Raw genomic sequence first — 19,272 nt, forward strand, 5'->3', positions numbered from 1 at the left:
CGCACGCATCTGCCCCAAGTTAACTAGTGTCCTTATATCAAACTCCGCATACTCACACATTACATATTCACACATAAGGTTTAATAAGCTTTAAAGTATAAGATTTAAGTTGGTTCAGTTAGTATAAATGCTGTGAAATAAATATATTTGATAACTAGGGTTTTATACATGCTAAGAAAGCCGTGTTTGGTTTCGCACTGATGCGCACTCATTCAACAGAATTCCGGTGCTATCGGTGTGAAGATCGCATCATGCATTCTCAACTTATGGACCGCAGAGACTTTAAGCAACAAAATGTATAACTGTTAGGATTTTGCATGGGGGCGGGAGGGCAGAGACCCCCAGTTGTTAGAGGCTGGGTGAGTCTATTTGAACCAGCCTGTTAAACTCTCTGTAACAGATGCTTCCTCCCTGGGAACCAATGACATCAGCAACAAACTTCTCAATTGTCCGGTCTATTCTGGAGGGGTATAAATATGTGTGCTCAAACACTGGGATTTTTAGTCTTCTTGCTGAATGCTGAATGACAACGGGGTTTCTTGCTGATGCCTATCATCTGGTCCGGAAGCGCTGCGTATGTATACTGTACTTGGGTCTGTATAATTCCTTTGCGTCTAATTGTGTCTGGATTAATAGCATGTAACTGACTGTACTTTTTACTTGAATAATACTTTATAGCTTCGGAACCACACGTTCCAAGTCTGGAGTCTTTTATTTACTGTATGACTGTGTACGCAAATTAGCGTCATCCTTAGAGGTTTATAGGTAGGATTTTAGAAGGTACAGGCAGGGGTATATAGAGGTTCTGATCCAGTATCGTTACCTCACTCGCGCCATACTAACACACTTGACATTCTCCTCCCTCACCTGTGTATTAACACATTTCTTCCCTCACTATTTAAATATAGGAGCCACACCAACTGCCAGTAATGGTTGGCAGCACTTGGGATGAAAGTTGGTGTTTGAAATCTGAACTGTGCTGCAGCCACGGCGAGCCAGTCAGGCAGGACATTGTACAGGGGGAGGAAACATTTTAGCCCTTTTCACCCCCTAAGGAGACACATTTCGAAAAATTTCACTATAGAGGGCACCTACGTCATGAAAGGAATATTCTCCCCGATTTTCATGTTTCTAGGTCCAGGGGTTTGGGCTGGGCATTAATGAGTCAGGACATTTGATTATGTGATGTTGTATTCATATATATATATATATATACATATAGATATATATATATATATATATATATATATATATATATAACAAATTATCCCTTATCTCTCACTAAGACCTAGAAGCAGCACCTCAAGTGAAACCCCTGTTAGTGGGCTCCAAACAATAAAAATGATAAGAGATGCATGAAGGCGCTAATGTATACAAACTTAGTAAATTTAAATATAAAATCTTTTGTGTGATGGTTCAGATGATTTCATTAGAAGACTTATTCAGTCCAATACTCCAGTCACGTTAAGTTCTGCACAGGGGTGTGTGGGTTACTAGTGGGGACACTGCCTAAGAGGCACTACTACAAGGGGTGCTCCATAATGGGCACAACTACAGGCGGCATTGCATAATGGGCAGTACTACAGGGGGCACTACATAAAGGGCAGTACTACAGGGGACTTTACATAAGGGGCACTACTATAGAGGGCATTACATAATGGGCAGTACTACAGGGGGCATTGCATAAGGGGCACTACTACTGGGGGCATTGAATAAGGGGCACTACTACTGGGGGCATTGAATAAGGGGCACTACTATAGTGGGCATATAATAACAGGCAGTACTACAGGGGGCACTACATAAAGGGCAGTACTACAGGTAATTAATTTGCCTTGGGGGTGCCTTGAAAAATGAAGGAGACCCTAAGGGTGCCTTGAACAGATAAAGTTTGGGAACCACTGGACTAAGTAATAAGTTGCTCCAGGTAGCAAACAGACAGGGCCTAGGTCACAGGCAATCATTTGGCACAGGCAGCAGACAAGGCAAGATGAGAGTAAAAGGCAGCAGTAATAGTAAATATCAGAATGGCGGGAGCACGGAAACACTAGTGTGTGAATTCTATAACCAGCAAGATGTATGTGTGTGTGTATATATATATATATATATATATATATTTTACAATTTATTCCCTAGACCCAGGGCCGGTGCTACCATTAGGCAGCTTTAGGCAGCTGCCTAGGGGCGCTGTCCACTGGAGGGCACCGCTTCCATAAAAAAGCAAGGATGTCTCTTTCAGTCCCTGCTGGGTCTACTGATGACCAAGGCCGATGCAACATGTGTGTGTGTGTGTGCTTGTGGCACATGTGTGGTATATGTATTAGGGGCGTTGTATAACATAATTCATGGCTATGTGGCATACAATACATTTTGTGCACAGCTGTGTGGCATATGTATTGGAGGAATTGATGTGTAGCATAATTATGAATTGGGGACACAGCTATGTGGCATAGAATGAATGTGTGGTATATTATAAATTGGGGCAGTGTTATGAAGCACAGTATGATTTTGGGGGCTCTGCTGTGTGGCATATTAGTCGGGGCATTTTTATATAGTATATTATGAATTTGGGACTGGGAATGCTGTTTGGCATATTATATATTGGCGTCACTAATATGTGGCATAGTATGACATAGTATTGGAGGGAGCAGGGGATTTGGATGAAATGTTGCCTAGGGCGCCCAGTCTGCATGCACCGGCCCTGCCCGGACCAACCCCAAGACGACATAAAAGGCATAAAATACCAGCAGAGCAAGCACCTGCAATAAGCTATAGACAAACCACACAGAAATGCAGTCACCTGCTGTTTCTAACACCGAAAGCCAAAAAAAAAAAAATGCCATGTTATTTATGAACCAGAGTGTAACAAGAGATTGTAAATTCTGAAATGACATAGAAAGGTTTTGTTGAAAATCCATCTTATTGACATAATGAAATGTTGATGCACTTTAAATGAAAATTGTACGAATGATGTGTCCGTCAACAGTAATCAAAACTGTCCCCTTAGGTAATTTTGCAGAAAAGTCCCAATTTAAGCAAGGTAATATCCAAATCATCACGGTTGTTATGTCATGGAAGGTAGACAAGTAAATTTATTGCTAGCACACTCCTGACCAGGGCTTAGGACTCTGGGCCGCTTCATTGATTGATTGGTCAATAGGATAGCTTCAGGGAGAAGATCGAACTTGGAGAGAATCTGCTGTTTTTGCACCAGCGTCTTAGCAAAATGAATGTCACAAGCTGGAGTCCTGGACCCTGTTACCGGGTCTAGAACAGTCACCTTGCGGCTCTCCATGTCCCAGCTGGCTACCTGTTGCACCCCAAAGTGTATAAGCATTTATGTTATGCTTCTCCTCCAGGCAGTTCCCGCCATTCTGAACCACGGGCGCCACCATTTTGGATTGGATCACATGACCCGCTCTGCCTACCAACTTCCAGTAACTTTACTCACATGTTCCATTTAGCCTATCAGCACATAGAGCCTGGGGCGCGGAGTGGTGGGGGGAGTGTGTACTGATTACCCGGGCCCGGCCATGCCAGGGGGCCCGGGCCGCAGCACACACCAGTAGCGGTTAGCTTTTTTTTTTCTTAACCTTCACTAAAATAAAAGATAACCCTTTATTAAACATTCGCGGTGGTGGGCGGCAACTTGGGTGGGGGAAGTGTGGGTGTCTTGCTCACCCTGGACTGTGTCTGTGTGTCACTACTAACTAACTCCCAGCTGCTGCGGAGCTAACAATGAACCTGACTCCTGACTCTGAGCCTGTTGTTGAAGAGAGACGAAGCCTCGCGAGATGATATCATCATCTCACGAGACTCACTTCACTAGGCTCCAGGCGGGGACTGGAAGAGACAGGAAGGCTGGGTGATTACTGGGCTCCGTGTGGAGTGTGTGATCGAGGGAAGAGCAAGTGACTGTGAGTGAGACAGGCTGTAGTTTGTATATTTTTAATATATGCATCCTTCCTTGTGTTTGTAATATATATATATATATATATATATATATACACACTACTGCTACTATATATATATATATATATATATATATATGTATATATAAATAGTATTATATATATATATATATATATATATATATATATATGAATATGTATGTGTTTTTATATATATATATGTGTGTGTGTGTGTGTGTGTGTGTGTTTATATATACACATAAGTGTGTGTAAAATTATATATATATACAAAAATATTTCCTAAACCTGCGCCCAGTTGAATCGACAGGATATCACCATGAGAACTCAATCTATAAACATCCATAGGGTTCTAAAACGAATACCCTCACACCAAAAAAACACCTTACACATAGGTGGATAAAAGCCATCCTACGCGTTTCGTCTCACACGAGGCTACCCAATTTTAAGAGACTCCCTGCACCCTCAGCACCCCGCCCTACCCACAGTCTAGCTTAAACACTAATCCGGCTGCTATGTGCTGCTGGTATTAAGATCTTGCTCTGTCTCCCTCTCCAATAGACGGCGAAAATGTCACGTGCTGTGTATGGCTGGGGGGTCCCCGGGAACTTGCTGTACGGGGGCCCAGGATTTCTCTTGGCAGCCCTGCATAGAGCATTTAATTTAAACTAGGAACTGCACATTGCCAGTACAACATCTCTCTCAGGGGATCAGTACCCTGGCTCCTGATTCAGTACCTGCTCCAGTTTTGCTTCACAGCATACTGCCTTAGCATGTTTCAGCAAACCTGTGCTGGTATTTGTGTCACAGTATTCTGACTGAGTGTGTTCCAGCAAGCCTGCTTTAATATTTTCTTCACAGCATTCTGCCTCATTGTGTTCCACAAATCTCCCGTTTTCTTCACAGCATTCTGCCTTAGTGTTCCACCATACCTGCTCCAGTATTTGCTTCACAGTGTTTCACTCGTTTTATTCAGCAAACCTGCTCCAGTAGTACTTCACAGTTTATATCACTGCAGTCCAGTGATGTGGGTCAGGTGAGGCAGAGCCTTTCCTGTCATACTTAGGTATACTCCAGAGTTTTGACTATAAAAATAAGAAAAATGTAAAGAAAATATTATAAATATCTTCTTTGTATTATTTTACAGCATTGCAGCAATGATGGCAGACGGAGCACATGTGGGTATTCCCGATGTCCTCACTGTTTTCAGCTTTCTGTTGATTTCAGCAACAGAGAATTGGATGCAGCTTTTTATGATGTGGCACCTTGTGCAGGGTTCGAGGAGGAGAGCGCAATTCTTGGCTGACAGGGCCAGATTTCGACGGCAATATTTGCGCAGGAGGAGAGCACTGATATCAGCCAACATCACCACCATGATGAGATTGACCATGATTAGAAATAGAAGAATGTGGGCCAGAGACCGCCACCATGGAGAAGCTTTCATGCTGACTGTAGAAGCTTTCCAAGTGGAGCAGTGGCTGGAACACTTTCGGATGTCGTGTGCCACCTTTTATTATATATTGGAATTACTGGCACCAGCACTGATGATGCAGACCACCAACTACCGAAAGCCCATCACCCCAATCAGGAGATTAGCCATTGCACTCTGGTGGTATGCTACCCCCAGAGAGTACCGCACACTCTCCTGTCTATTTGGTGTTGGGATTGGCACAGTCTGCAAAATCATTTACCAGGTGACGCGGGCATTAGTGGATACCCTGTACCAGAGCTTTATCTCCTTGCCAGAAGGACAGCGCCTAGATGAAACCATCCAAGGCTTCCTTATGCGTGGGTATCCGCAGTGTGCTGGTGCCATAAATGGGACCCACATTCCCATCATCGCCCCCCATGAAAACCTTGTGGATTATTATAATCGAAAAAGGTGGCATTCCATTATTCTTCAAGCTGTTGTGGACCACTGATACTGGTAAGCAAATTTGTACGAATTATTCTTTCATATCTACTTTTATTTTATGTTTTTTGTTGGTAGAATACTAATTTTTTTTTTTTTTTAGTTTTACAGATGTTTTCATAGGGTGGCCTGGAGGGGCACATGACGCCAGAGTACTAGCCAACTCTGACTTGTACAATATTGCAAAGGAAAAGCGGGGTGGATGGCTTTTCCCTAGAGAGGTAAGAATATATGGTCCTTTTTCTCTTTTTGTCCACTATACTTATGTGCTTTAGCAAAATATTAAGTGTGTAATGGTGTGGAATGCATGATATTCCAAAGTATTTGTCAACATATTGTGCTGTAAAATACATTAAATTTCTGAAACCTACTTGACCACCATGTGAATACATATATAGTGACCATATTTTTTTTTTTTTACAGAAATCGGTGACCGTAGATGGGGTGGAGGTCCCAGTCCACATCATTGGCGATGCGGCATATCCGTTGAAGCAATGGCTAATGAAGAGTTATACCCAACATGTACAGTTATCCCCGGAAAAGGTCACCTACACTCACACCCTTAGCTCTGCCCGGATGGCTGTGGAAAATGCTTTCGGACGTTGGCGCTGTCTCATGAAAAGGAATGATGTGGACCTAAAAATCATGCCCCATGTAGTAGCAGCCTGCTGCATACTTCATAATATTTGTGAAATTCAAAAGGACCACTTCCTTCCTGAGTGGAATGTGCAGGACACTGAGGTGGGGGGCATTACAAGTGATGCAGTAAGCTATGTGGGGGAGCATGAGGACATACCTTCCCTTATTGGTTTAAAATAAAAAGCAAAATTTCAAATTCCAAACATGTTTTTGGTTTATTTGGTTGAAATTTTTTTTTTTTTACTTTAACTATGTGCATATATTCTGTTTTTTAATAGAACAGTTTTAACATAATCTCAGATTATTGCAAAAGTATAAAAACAGTGTAAACATATGTCAAGCATCATATGCCCAGTATAAAAGAAAAGTGCCTTATCCCTGCAGTCAAAACAATAAAGCGCAACGGAATATGCTGCGCTATATAAGAAACTGTTAATAAATAAATAAAAATAAATACACTGTAAAAGTGATAAAAAAATGAAAAGTGCCTTCACCCAATAAACATTATAATTTTAGCCACACAATATAAAAATAAATAAAATAGCAAATATTCCGGTACTGTGGTGACTCTTGGTTTGTTTGTGTTGTGTTAGGGTTAGTGCTAGGGTTGTAATAATTGGGCCCCATATTGCATTGGCCAAATCTGTGTTCTGGGTACACTGGGGCCTGTGGTAATGCCTGTGTTTGGTTGGGAAAACCACGAGCAAATGTGCGCTCTAAAAAAGACATCTGTCTCTCCTGCATATCCATTAATTGCCTCATAAATGACTGCTGTATTTGCCTTTCGGACTCTAGAAACTGATCCAATCTAGCATCCTCCTGCCTCTGAATGTCGGCATCCAATTCGCGGAGATGCTCCACGATCACAGAAGTCATCGCTCTAGCTGCTTGCTCCGACCTGTTGAGCTTCATATTTTTGGGTAGCACATTGTAGACTGCAAAGGGGAGAAACAAAAAAAAAATCTATAATATGCACTGAGCTGACGTAAAGATAGCAGTGGTGTTTGCGTACATGTGCTTGTGGCCTTCTATCTACCTGCACGCTGGCAGCACTCTGCAACAGTTACCATTTGGACTTAAGTGAATGTAGTGTGTGTGTGTGTGTGTGTGGAATGTGGGTGTTTTTATTTTTTAAAATACTTACTATTAGCGCGTAGCGGAGGGGTCTTTTTAGGGGGCGCAGTCTCTGAGCTTGTCTCAACTACCTCATCTATGGTGGAAGCGATACTGTCAGCATTCACAGATGAATCCATCCCACTACCTTCTCCAGGCTCATCGGTCAGTAGGAGCAGTGATGTTGGTCTGCATTGCGAGGACGGCAGGGTAACCTCTGTAGCCGGTACCTCTTGACTATCCTTCTGCTGGCTGGAGCAGGATGGCGCAATTGAGGAGGACAGTGCTATGGGGTTTCAAAGCGCTGTATTTCCAAAAGCGCTGTAGCACAGTTGCGGCCTGCACCATTTTTGTTGCGGTTATGATCGTGCACTTATTGAACTGCTTACGCAAGTCCTTCAATTTATTTACCACTTGCTGCTGCGTGAGTTTTATCCCTTGGGACTCCAGCATCTGGGCTATATTGTGGTACACTACTGCATCTTTCACTGTGCCGGTCATCTGGCGTTTAATTTCTGCCTCCGCCCTGATGAGCAATAGCTCTCTGATATCGGTATCGGTCCAGTTCGATGCAGCACACATGCTGCTGTAGTAACAGGGTGTGGCTCAGGCTGCTGTTATGGCTGTGTATCAGCCTGCGTTTGGAGCTGCTGGTCAGGCTGTGGTGCAGGCTGCAGTTCTGACTATGGCAGCCTGTGTATCAGCCTGCATTTTGTGGGAGTTGGTCAGGCTGTGGTGCAGGCTGTGTGCAGGATGTTAGGCAGGCAAGTAATGGCTGCGTGTGCGTCTCTCTGCAGAGCCCTGACAAATGACGTCATCTAGCAGCGCCCCAGAAGCTCCAATCAGCTAATAGCAGAATATAGCCGGGTCAAATAATCCGGGTAGAACCCGTTCACACTGCCGCATGACAAGGGAACAACCCGTTTTCAACCCTGCTCTTAACCCGAGTAAGATTGCCCGGTAAATCGACCCGGGTTATTTTTTTGGGAGCCGTTCACACAGAGCCTCAACCCGGATCGACCTGGCAAGAACCCGGGTTATTTGTTTGGTGTAAAAGGGGTATTAGTTCCAGTGTTTCCTGCAGCCTGCCTCAGTTGTGCTTCCAACACCCAACTCCAGTGTAATTGTTAAGATACACTACATCAGGGGTTCCCAACCACAGTCCTCAAGGCACACTAACGGTCCATGTTTTAAGGATAGCCACACTTGAGCACAGGTGACTCAATTAGTACTTCAGTTATTTTGATTTAATCACCTGTGCTGAAACATAGATATCACTCAAACCAGGACTGTTAGTGTGCCTTGAGGACCGTGGTTGGGAATCACTGCACTACATACTGCTAGTTACATGCTAGCCTGCTAACTTGCACCTCTTCTTTATATGTCCTACCCATTCTGCAGCAGTATCAGTATTCTGCAACCACTAGTGGTCTGCATGAGGAATAGTATTATTAGGCTTCAGCTTCACTTACACTCCAGCACACTCAGATGGCCCAAGGGGCCCCAACCCAAATAAACAATCCCTAATGCTGTGACCATTAATTTAGTTAACTGTGAATACATGAAGCTCACAACGTATTTTTCACTTCTAAATAGTAAAAGTGGACAAGTCTTGGAAAATTTTAATTTGCATGTCTTGAAAATTAATGGTGGTGCTGTCCTTAGTAGCATTGGGGACCCTATCTTTGGTCCGGTAGTAACAAATGAAGAGTGATATCTGTTAGACTTTGCTTGGCTGTTGGGTTGAATCTCTATGAACTCTGGCCCTGATTCAGAGCCGCTCGCTGCTGGCGGGCGCTCGCTCTAAATCTGGGCGTTTTTGTTTTTTTTTTACTCCGGACGCTCGCAAAGCTGTGATTGACCACCCACAGCTTGGCCGAACGGGCTGGAGACCATCGCAATTATCGCGACCATCGGGCTTGCGACGAGACCCTGGGGTAGGGTCTAGCTGCCGCAAGCCCGAGTGGACTTCCTGCTCTAATACCACTAGTGATGTCAGTAATCCCTCCTACAAATGCCAGGCGTTCCTAAGGGAACGCCTGCGTTTGCCCGGCCAACCCCCCCACCCGCACACAAAAATGGGCGAGCTGTCAATCAACATTGACAGCTGCCCCGTCTTGTTGCGAGCCCCGCTGAGCGACTGCAGTTCAGTCGCTCAGCGGGGCTCGCGCACGACGGATGCGGCCAGTGCGGCCAACCATCGAGCCGCTCGCGAGCGGCTCTGAATCGGGTCCTCTATCCATAAGGCACTCATTGTCAGGTATGTCTGGCAAAATGTGTTTAAAGATTTCTTAAGGAAGGTTCATAAAAAAATGAGCAGAAACCGTTAATGAGACATTGCATACTCAAGATTATTTTTACAAGACTGTTTTTCTAGATCTTCTGGTTTCAAACTCCAAACCTAATTCTCTATCTAACATTCATTGAAAGGTAATCAGTCTTAACCTTGAAAACAACTGTAGATGTGTATTATACTGGTTGATGGAAGTGTCTTGCTAATCACTCCAGGTTAGAAGCGATGACAGTAGTCATCTTAGTATATGTAGAGTTAAGACACATTTTGACGCAATCAGGCATCCTGTCAGAAGATTGTCTGATATGGCTCAGGGTCTCCGATGCATTGTGGAGGTTACACAATGCAAACACACAATGTCCTGGGTTGCACAATGCAAGTACACAGTGAATGCCTACAAAAAATACTTGCACTAAATCTGAACTCTCAACATAAGACTGACTCCTGACAAGTGGAATAGTAGAAGAGGACAGGTCACTTCTGGATTTCGGAGGTTCCTTTTGTGGGTCACCTCACTTCCCATGGCATCAGACCTGATCCATACATCAAATACCCAGCCTGCAGTGTTTCCTGGCACACCACGGTGAGCGAATTGCTGCTCTTTGGGCCTGATTCACAGCCGCTCGTAAGCGCCCGCTCGTTCGCTACGAGCGGTTTGCCCAACTGCGCATGCGTACGGATCGTTATATGCATGCGCGAACCAGTCAGTGCGGTCGAAATTCATGTGCTCGCAAAATAGCGAATGCCTGATAATTTGAGTGACAGAAAGAGGCGTATGTGGGTGGTAACAGGGGAAGGTGCTTGAAAACGGGGAGTGGAGATCCGATCGCAGGCGTGCTTAAAGGTCAAAACGGGCGTTTTATGGGTGTGCATAATTAAAACAGCAGCGTCATTGACCACGTCACTGGGTTATTTTATAGCCAGAACTGCTCGCAAAATTGTGGTAGCAAAAACCAACCACAAGAATAGCGAGCAGCTCATACCCTGGTCGATGTACTCGATTAATCTAATAAATAGCAGACATGACGTAGGATGCGAGCAGTCAGGGGGCGTAGTTTCCCAAAAAACGACGGCAAGTTTTGTTCGCTCGTTCAGACCTAGAGGCGTGAACAGACCGCAAAGAGCGAACGGTTCATTTGAATAGCCACCCCTTTTTTTTTTGAAAGAACGACCGCAAATGGCAACCGGCTCTGAATCAGGCCCCTTGACAGCTTCTTCACATTAGTGCTGAATGGCGCTGGGCTAAGCACCAAAATTCTGCAGTCTCTCATCTGCTGTCCATATTGTAGAAAGTCTTGTGCTCCAATATTTTGATGCATATCTCCTGGTATGGATTTCTACAGATGCTTCCCAACATGGGCTAGGGGACATCTGCATGCTACTAAACAAGCATTTTGCTTTTGTCTCTATGTGCTGGCCAAGACTGGAATGAGAGATGAGACAAATTGAAAAAGAGCTCTTGTATTTGCCTGCAAAATTTTCCATGAGTTTATCTATAGTCGACCTTAGATTGATGAGACTATCAGCCACTAATAACCATTCTGCACAAGTCTCTGCATCTATACAGTGATTCATGCGCAAGCTACAACAGCATCACTTAGATGTGGCTGATGCTCTATCCCGTGCTCATCCACCCTAAGTTGATATTCTATATTTTGATGACAACTTTGATGTCAAGCAATTTGAAATGTGATCTTCTATACGCAGGGAAGAACTTTGTGAGGCCAACCTCAAGGATTGAGCTCTGCCAACGTCAGTTTCAGGTTGTATTTCATTGCCGTCTTGCTTCTTCAAGAGTTGCAATAAGACTTTTGAGCCTTCTTTGCTAAACGCTACGTTCCATCACCCTGCATTCACTCCCATGCTTTTATGCTCAACAGTTTCATTAAGGACATCTAGGGGGTAGAGGCTAACAAGCACAGGGCTTTCCTCACGATTTTGGCATATTTTACACGATCTGTCGTTCTAATACGTTGGAATCTGCCAGATCGGGTAAAATATTGCTGTGTGTGTGGGCACCTTAAGGATGCTCTATGCTGGCCCTCTTTGTTCCATGACATTCATAGTGTTGATGCTGCTCATTTAGGCTCATCATGCCAAAGAGCGCTTGACCTTGGATGTCATTTCTGAATTTCTGTTGCTACTGATCTTTGATTAGGAGGGGAGAGGATCTAGGGTTGGTCAACACCTACTCTGGGAGGTATGAGATGGACTACCTGCCTTGCCTTACCAGCTGACAGTAATAAAGTTGAAAACACACCTCTCTGTGCATGGTATACCCCAACAATTCTTCATGGACAAAATTCAACTAATGATCAATGAGATTCTGGAGATGGCTTTAGAATGTAAGCTTTTACGAGCAGGACCTCTACCCTCTGGTGCATCTCCTTACTTTACTTTCATCTACTTCTTACCCCCCCCCCACCGGGGCACCTAACACTTGGTTGCTTATGCTCTGTTGCATATCTAGGTGTTCTGGTCATTAATGTAGCAACATATATTATCCATGTCCTGGTCCTGTATTGTACTGTAAGTCACTTGTCAAAGTATCGGGCGTGCGCCCGCTTTATCCCCGTATTCAATTTAAAAGCTACAAAAACGGGAACCTGCGAAGTAGGATCGGCGAAAAAAAAACTAAAAATTTACCTGGAATAAATTGTAGGACCCCCCTAAAGCTGTGAAAACATGGGGGATCACTATGGGTATCCCCGTTTTAACCTGCAAATGAAAGTCGGAGTTTTAAATAGCTGCGGCAGGTGTTTTTTTCCCGACATTGAAGTAGTGATGCTGAAGAGCACTTAATTTTTTTGGGGTGTCCCTATTTTTTTTAAAAACCTTTTTTTTGACAGTTTATTTTAAAATGACTTTCCCAGGGATGCAGGCTATTTTTTTTAAGCCTGCACCCCTAAACCCCAATTCTGCACTTTTTTTCACCACCTATTCAGTGGTGAAAAGTTATCCCCGTTTTTTTTCAAAGACTTTTCGAACCTGCGAAAAGTCTTTGAAATTGAATACGGGGATAATTGAAATCGGCGATAATTTTGCGCCGATTCCGACCTTTTCACTCCATATTTAATACCCCTGTTAAAGTTCTCTCACAGACTGAGCCAACTACATCCTGGCCATGTGGTTGGTTTTCAAACCCATTGGATTTGACAAATTGGGCTCTTCTTGTTGAAACATTACTTTTATGCCATGAGCTATTTTTCTAATAGTGGTTTGGATTTTAGAATAACCTCTAGATTTGATGAAAGAATGGGGCTGGAGGTTTAGATTTATATGCATTTTGTAGGATGGTTTTCAACTTCCTGGTGAACAATTTAGCCATAGGGGCTCATGTAATAGGTTGTAGACTGCAGTCGCTGCAGAAACTCCTGCGAGTCTTCTCGTATTTTTATAGCGACAATCATTTTAAAGGCAAGGTTTTGCCTTTAAAGTGATTGCTGCATTAAGAATACAGGAAGACTCACAGAAGTTCCCGCAGCGGCTGCAGTTTGCAAACTATTACATAAGCCACATAGTGTTCTGGGTGGAATATATACGGTTATAGGATAAGCGGCTATATAAAGTATTTGTTGGTTACTTGGCAGAAATAAATGAAAGGTAAGTACGGGGAGAACAGCAGCGTTTTATGTAATCAGGGCAGGGGTCGATTTGGTTCTGGCCCAGATGTATGGACTTTATATCTATGTTATTTTTCTTAGCAGTAAGCATAATAATTGATCAATATATTGTAGAGATACAGCCAATTGTTATGTTGTACAGAGGTGTGTTGGCCCCCTCTACTGGTTGAAATATGATCAAATATCTGTTTAGACAAAATAACGGTTAGCAGTAACAGCTTCTATTGCCACAGAAAGCACTAAAACCAGGCATCATCTGAATAATTGAGAACTCAGGTGAAGAACAGATAAGTATAGCTTCTCTGCTCTATAAACATTATCATGACACTGGTAAATGTGATAAAGAAACACATGATATAGCCGTTTCATGAGTTTACTGTGCAGCTGCGAAACAGTGAGGCTGGTGATTTGGCAAAGAGATCACCTGCTGTAATACAAACTCCAGCAGGCCAGAGGATTACCAGGTTATTACAACACAGGTTTTTAAGCTCTTGTAAATTGTAGCTACTATATGCAATGTTGCTGAATTTGGGAATTAGCCCCATGAGGTTTACAGTTGGATAAATGTAATAGGGTCTTATTTTTGAAAACTGGTGATTTTTCTGCAGGATTTATTTTTAAAACCAACCTGCCACTTTAAATTATCACTTTTGTAGAATCTGACAGTATTACATTTGGCCTAGTATCTTTTCTGAGGTGGTTGGGTTTGCAGTGGTTCCCTCTGGTCCTCGGGCTCTTATGGGGGGTAAGAGTAAGCAGTGATTTCACTCGGCAGCACAGCCTTTGGCAGGCCATGGTGGCAGATTGTATGGATCATTACAGTATTAGTAGCTTGGTCCTTAAATAGGCTGCAAGTTATCTACATTCTGTAGCTAATAAAAACAAGAAAAACTGGTATTTTTCACTGGGTCAAGATGACACAAAGCTATGCACCAGTAGGCTTTCATTCAGCTGTTTGGTACCAGAAGGGAGTGTCAGATATGGGCTACAGAGAGAGGGCTTAGTTTATTGATTATAGGTTGTACAGTGCTTGGGGCGACTCTGTAGAGATGCAGATACCATGCCTCCTGTAATTGTAATTTTATATAAGCTTTATGGTCAAACATCTGCCAAGTCTATTAGAGATTTTACCTTCAATCGATAAAACATCTAATAGATCATGTTCACATTTTAGGCTATACACTACTCTAAAAGGTTGGGTATGCAGTCAAAATACTGACACCTGCATCCCGACAGTCAAAAACCCGATGCGTGCAGTTAAGTACCCTAACCCCTTTCCTGCAGCCTAACCCCCCCCTTAGTGCCTAACCCCTAAACCTACCGCTCCCCCTAACCCTAATACTTCCCATCTGGATGTTAGTGGAAGGGATCCCAACCACCGGGATGCTGACTACATGCGACTAACACTTTCTTCTTCAGGGTCCACAGGGTTGACCTTGGGGTATAGCTGGATCTGGATCCACGGGCAGTTAAAGCTTTAGCTGCTCCCAGGATGCACTGGGTCCATCCTCCTCTATACCCCGCCCCCGAGCCACAGGTACCTCAGTTTAAGTTGGTGCCCGGCTGGAGTCAGGTCAACCTTAGCGCAGGGGGGCTCCGTTTACCTTTCCCCTGCTAGGACAACGTACACTGCACTATAGCCCTCCCAGACACTGAATCTGGGCAGGTTGATTGTAGTGACAATGTGCAGGGAGTATTACTTTCTGCATTGTATGTGACTTTTGCTAGTGCTGTCGGTGCTTTATTTCTACGTCCCTGGCAGGTGTGTGTGGGAAGGGCTTTCTTGGATCTCACATATAAATTCATGTATTTGTGAGGTCTGTCACATACGGTTGTGTGCTACACGGTGCCATATCTGTGGACCTGTTTGCTACGTGCTTGTGGGTGCACCAGGAGTAAACCACTGAACTTCCCTTTTGTATTTGTATATATATATATATATATATATATCATGTCTGACGAAGAAGTTGAACGGCTCCTTCTCTGTTCTGCAGACGCTGCGTCGCAGGGGTCAATAAGGAGGATTTATCACAGGATGGGCTGTGTGAGAGGGGCCATCAGTTACCTGGTCCCTCTAACCCCCCCCCCCCCCCCCCCCAAATTTGGGACAGGACCCTCCTTGGGTGGTTTTCTCAGGAGCTGGCTTCCGTCGCAGACCGTCCGGCAGTCCCGACTGCTCTCCCCCATATGGGGTCACCCCACCCAGCCATCCCTTCTCAGGATATACCGCATTTATTGCAGTCTCCCCCTGTGCCTCAGACTGTTAGTCTACAGAGGGTTACCTATATACGGGGTTACCTATGTATGCTCAGTCTCCTCCAGTGACACAGCAGTCCGTCATTCCCTTTCAGGGTATCCCTCAGGCGGATCAACCACCGTGGGTGGATGTGTTCTCCAGTTCAGTCCAGAGTTTGGCAGCCTCATCATCTTCAGCCTTTCAAACTATGCCACGGAGTGAGAAGCCTCAGAAGGTGTCTACACGCCCTGTTATGTCATCCCAGTCTGCCCAACTGTCAGACTTGGATGCGTCCTCAGATGATGGGTAATTGCCTGGAGACTGTGACTCGGATTCCCCTGTACTGGAGGTGGAAACTATATCTTTCATTAAATGTGCCCGCATTGGTAAGGGCAGTGCGGTCCATTCTTGATATAGAGGACGCACCAGTATACAGTCAGGAAGCCGGCGGACCTAATCCCAACTGTCATATCCCGGCAAGGGTCTAAAGACAGGCGTCGATATGCCGACGCCTGTCATTAGACATACGCCGGGAGCTGATAGTCACGGGGAGGGGGGGGACTTAGGGTTAGGCACTCCCCCCGGGAGGTTAGGTTTAGGCTAGGGGAAGGGGGGGGGGTTAGCATTAGGCACCCCCGGAGTGGACTTCAGGTTAGGGCGGGTTATGTTTAGGTACTGGGGGGGGGGAAGTTTAGGGTTAGGCACCCCTAAGGGAGGGTTAGGGGGTAGAAATAGGTTAGTCAATACTTACTTTAGGACGATCGGGATTTCCTCCTCTGCCAGGATGCCGCTGTCGGTATTCCAACGGCCAGGCATGGGTCCGGTGGTGAATCATACCGATTCCAACGCACCGGCCCCTAAATCCAAGTAACCAAATTTCAAGCAGGCAAAAGTGACTTCGGCTATTTTTCCTCTATCTGACCAGCTGACTGATCATATGGTGGAGGCCTGGCAGTCACCTAGTAAAAGGTTCCAGGGCAAAAACATTTAGCGTCTAGTTATCAGTTTCCTGCAAGTAATTGCAAAAAGTGGGAAACTCCGCCTGCGGTGGATTCTCATGTTACTCGCTTAATCAAGAGTGCTACCTTGCCTATGCCTTCCATTTCATCCCTAAAGGATCCCACAGACAGGAAAGTGGAGACTTGTTTAAAATCAATCTATTCTCTCTCAGGGGCGGTGGCCCGTCCGTCCATGGCTATCTCTTGGGTGGCTTAAGCCATTGAGAGCTGGGCCAATGTACTGGAAGATAGTTTTCCTGAGGAAGCTCCGGAGATTGAGAGCTTTAGTGGGACAGATGAGGGATGCTGCTTCCTACATTGGAGAAGTGTCTTTAGATGCCAGTCTTGACTTCCAGAGTATCAGCTGCAGCGGTGTCTGCTCGCCGGTCTTTATGGCTAGGTTCTTGGAGAGCGGATACGGATTCCAAGAAAAGCCTGGAGGCATTACCCTTTAATGGGGAGATTTTGTTTGGCCCAGACCAAGACAAAATTGTAGATCCCCTGGCAAAGTCCAAGTCAGCTTTTGTACCATCAGCGGCTGCACCTTCTAAGGCTAGGACCTCTGGTTTTCGGTCCTTTCATACTCAAGGGAAGTCCAAGGGTCAGTCCCTCCCGAAGCAGTCGGCAACCAAGGCCGCCCCTAAACCAAACGCCCTGCTTCCAAGCCAGAGGATAAGCCATCAGCCTGATGGGACAGGCCTCCCTCTGGGGGATCCCAGAGTGGGAGGCTGACTTCTTCAATTCGCCCAGTGCTGGTGCAATACAACCACAGATGCTTGGATACGAGAAGTGGTCTCTCAGGGGGTACGCCCTTTCCTTTTGTCACAGACCTCCCCACCAGTTCTTCTGCATGAGTCCTTCTCAGGACAAGACCAAGGCCTTACAGATTCAGGGAGCCATAGAGTCCTTGCTGAAAGCAGGGGTCATTGTTCCCGTTCCGCTTTCTCAAAGCGGGAAGGGGTTACTACTCTACTCTATTTCTGGTTCATCGGCCTATCCTCAACCTGAAGTCGCTGAACAAGTTCCTCAGAGTGCCCAAATTCAGGATGGAAACTTTGTGTTCCATCATTCTGGCTATGGAACCAGGGGATTATATGGTCTCCCTGGACATCCAGGATGCCTACCTCCTTGTTCCTATAGCACCTTCACACCAGCGGTATCTGAGGCTTGCTATACGCCAGCATCACCTTCAATTTCAGGCTCTGCCCTTTGGCCTTTCCACGGCTCCAAGGGTGTTCACTAAAATTATGGCTGTCATGGCTTCCCATCTGCGGAGCCAGGATATACGGCTTCCACCGTATCTAGACGACCTCCTATTGCTGGCGAGCTCTCCAGAGGTACTTCTACAACAGCTGCACCTGACGATCGCTTGTCTGCAAGCACACGTGTTGCTGATAACAGGAAAAAGTCCTCCCTGATTCCGTCAAAGGATAGTCCATCTGGGAGCCCTTCTGGGTTCTTGCAGCAAAGGAGCTTTCTGACTCCAGACAAGATTTCTTCCCTGCAACTACGAGTGCGCAGTTGCCTGAGGAGTTGACAGGTGTCTGCTCACTTGGCAATGAGGGTGCTGGGGTCCATGGTATCGGCATTCAACATGGTGGAATATGCCCAGTTCCATTCCAGGCCGCTGCAGAGACTGATTCTCTCCAAATGGAATGGGTTACCACACCGGATCCAGACTCAGATGCTGGTATTGTCTCCGAAGGTGCGCCTGTCGCTAGCTTGGTGGCTTCAGACATCTCATCTCACCAAGGCTTGCCCCTTTTGGATCCTGGACTGGGTTCTGCACACAACAGATGCCAGTCTCCGGGGTTGGGGTGCAGTGACAGGTCACTTTCACTTCAGGGCTGTTGGACTGCAGAAGAAGCAGTTCTCCCAATCAACATTCTGGATCTTCGGGCCGTGTACAGGGCCTTCCAGTTGTCCGGTCACGCTCTTTGAGGAAGGGCCGTGCAAGTTCAGTCTGACAACGCCATCACAATCGCGTACATCAACCATCAAGGGGGGGACTCGCAGTCGAGCAGCGATGTCAGAGGTGTCATGCATCCTGTCTTGGGTGGAGTGCTACCTTCTGGCCATCTCGGCAGTCTTCATTCCAGGAGTCCTCAATTGGGAGGTGGACTTCGTCAGCCGTCACCACGTGCATCCCGGGGATGGGCGCTTCACCCAGAGGTATTGCAACTACTCATGGACAGGTGGGGGCTGCCGGAGGTGGACCTCATGGCCTCCCGTCACAATCACAAGTTGCTTGTGTACGGGTCCAGGACAAGAGATGACGACGCAAGCCTGGGGGACACGCTGTCAGTGAAATGGACCTTTTAGCTGGCGTATCTATTCCCTCCAATATACCTACTTCCTCGGGGCCTTCGGAAACTCGAACAGGACAGCGGCACGCTTCTGCTGCTGGCTCCGGCTTGGCCCAGACGTCCTTGGTACTCCGATCTTCGGAGCCTCTCCATCGATGCTCAGTTCCCTCTGCCTCAACGTCGGGACCTGTTGTCTCAGGGTCCCTGCCTTTACGTTGATCTGGGT

The 19,272-nt window shown here is 45.6% G+C and overlaps 1 pseudogene; it reads right to left on the reverse strand.

Moving 5' to 3' along the window:
* Positions 1–6,981: 6,981 nt before the first annotated feature.
* On the reverse strand, positions 6,982–8,172 carry LOC148534234 (uncharacterized; annotated as a pseudogene).
* Between the last annotated feature and the right edge of the window lie 11,100 nt (positions 8,173–19,272).

This window comes from Taudactylus pleione, unplaced genomic scaffold (assembly GCF_031769625.1).
Source record: "Taudactylus pleione unplaced genomic scaffold, aTauple2 ptg000069l, whole genome shotgun sequence".
In the NCBI taxonomy this organism is placed as follows: domain Eukaryota; kingdom Metazoa; phylum Chordata; class Amphibia; order Anura; family Myobatrachidae; genus Taudactylus; species Taudactylus pleione.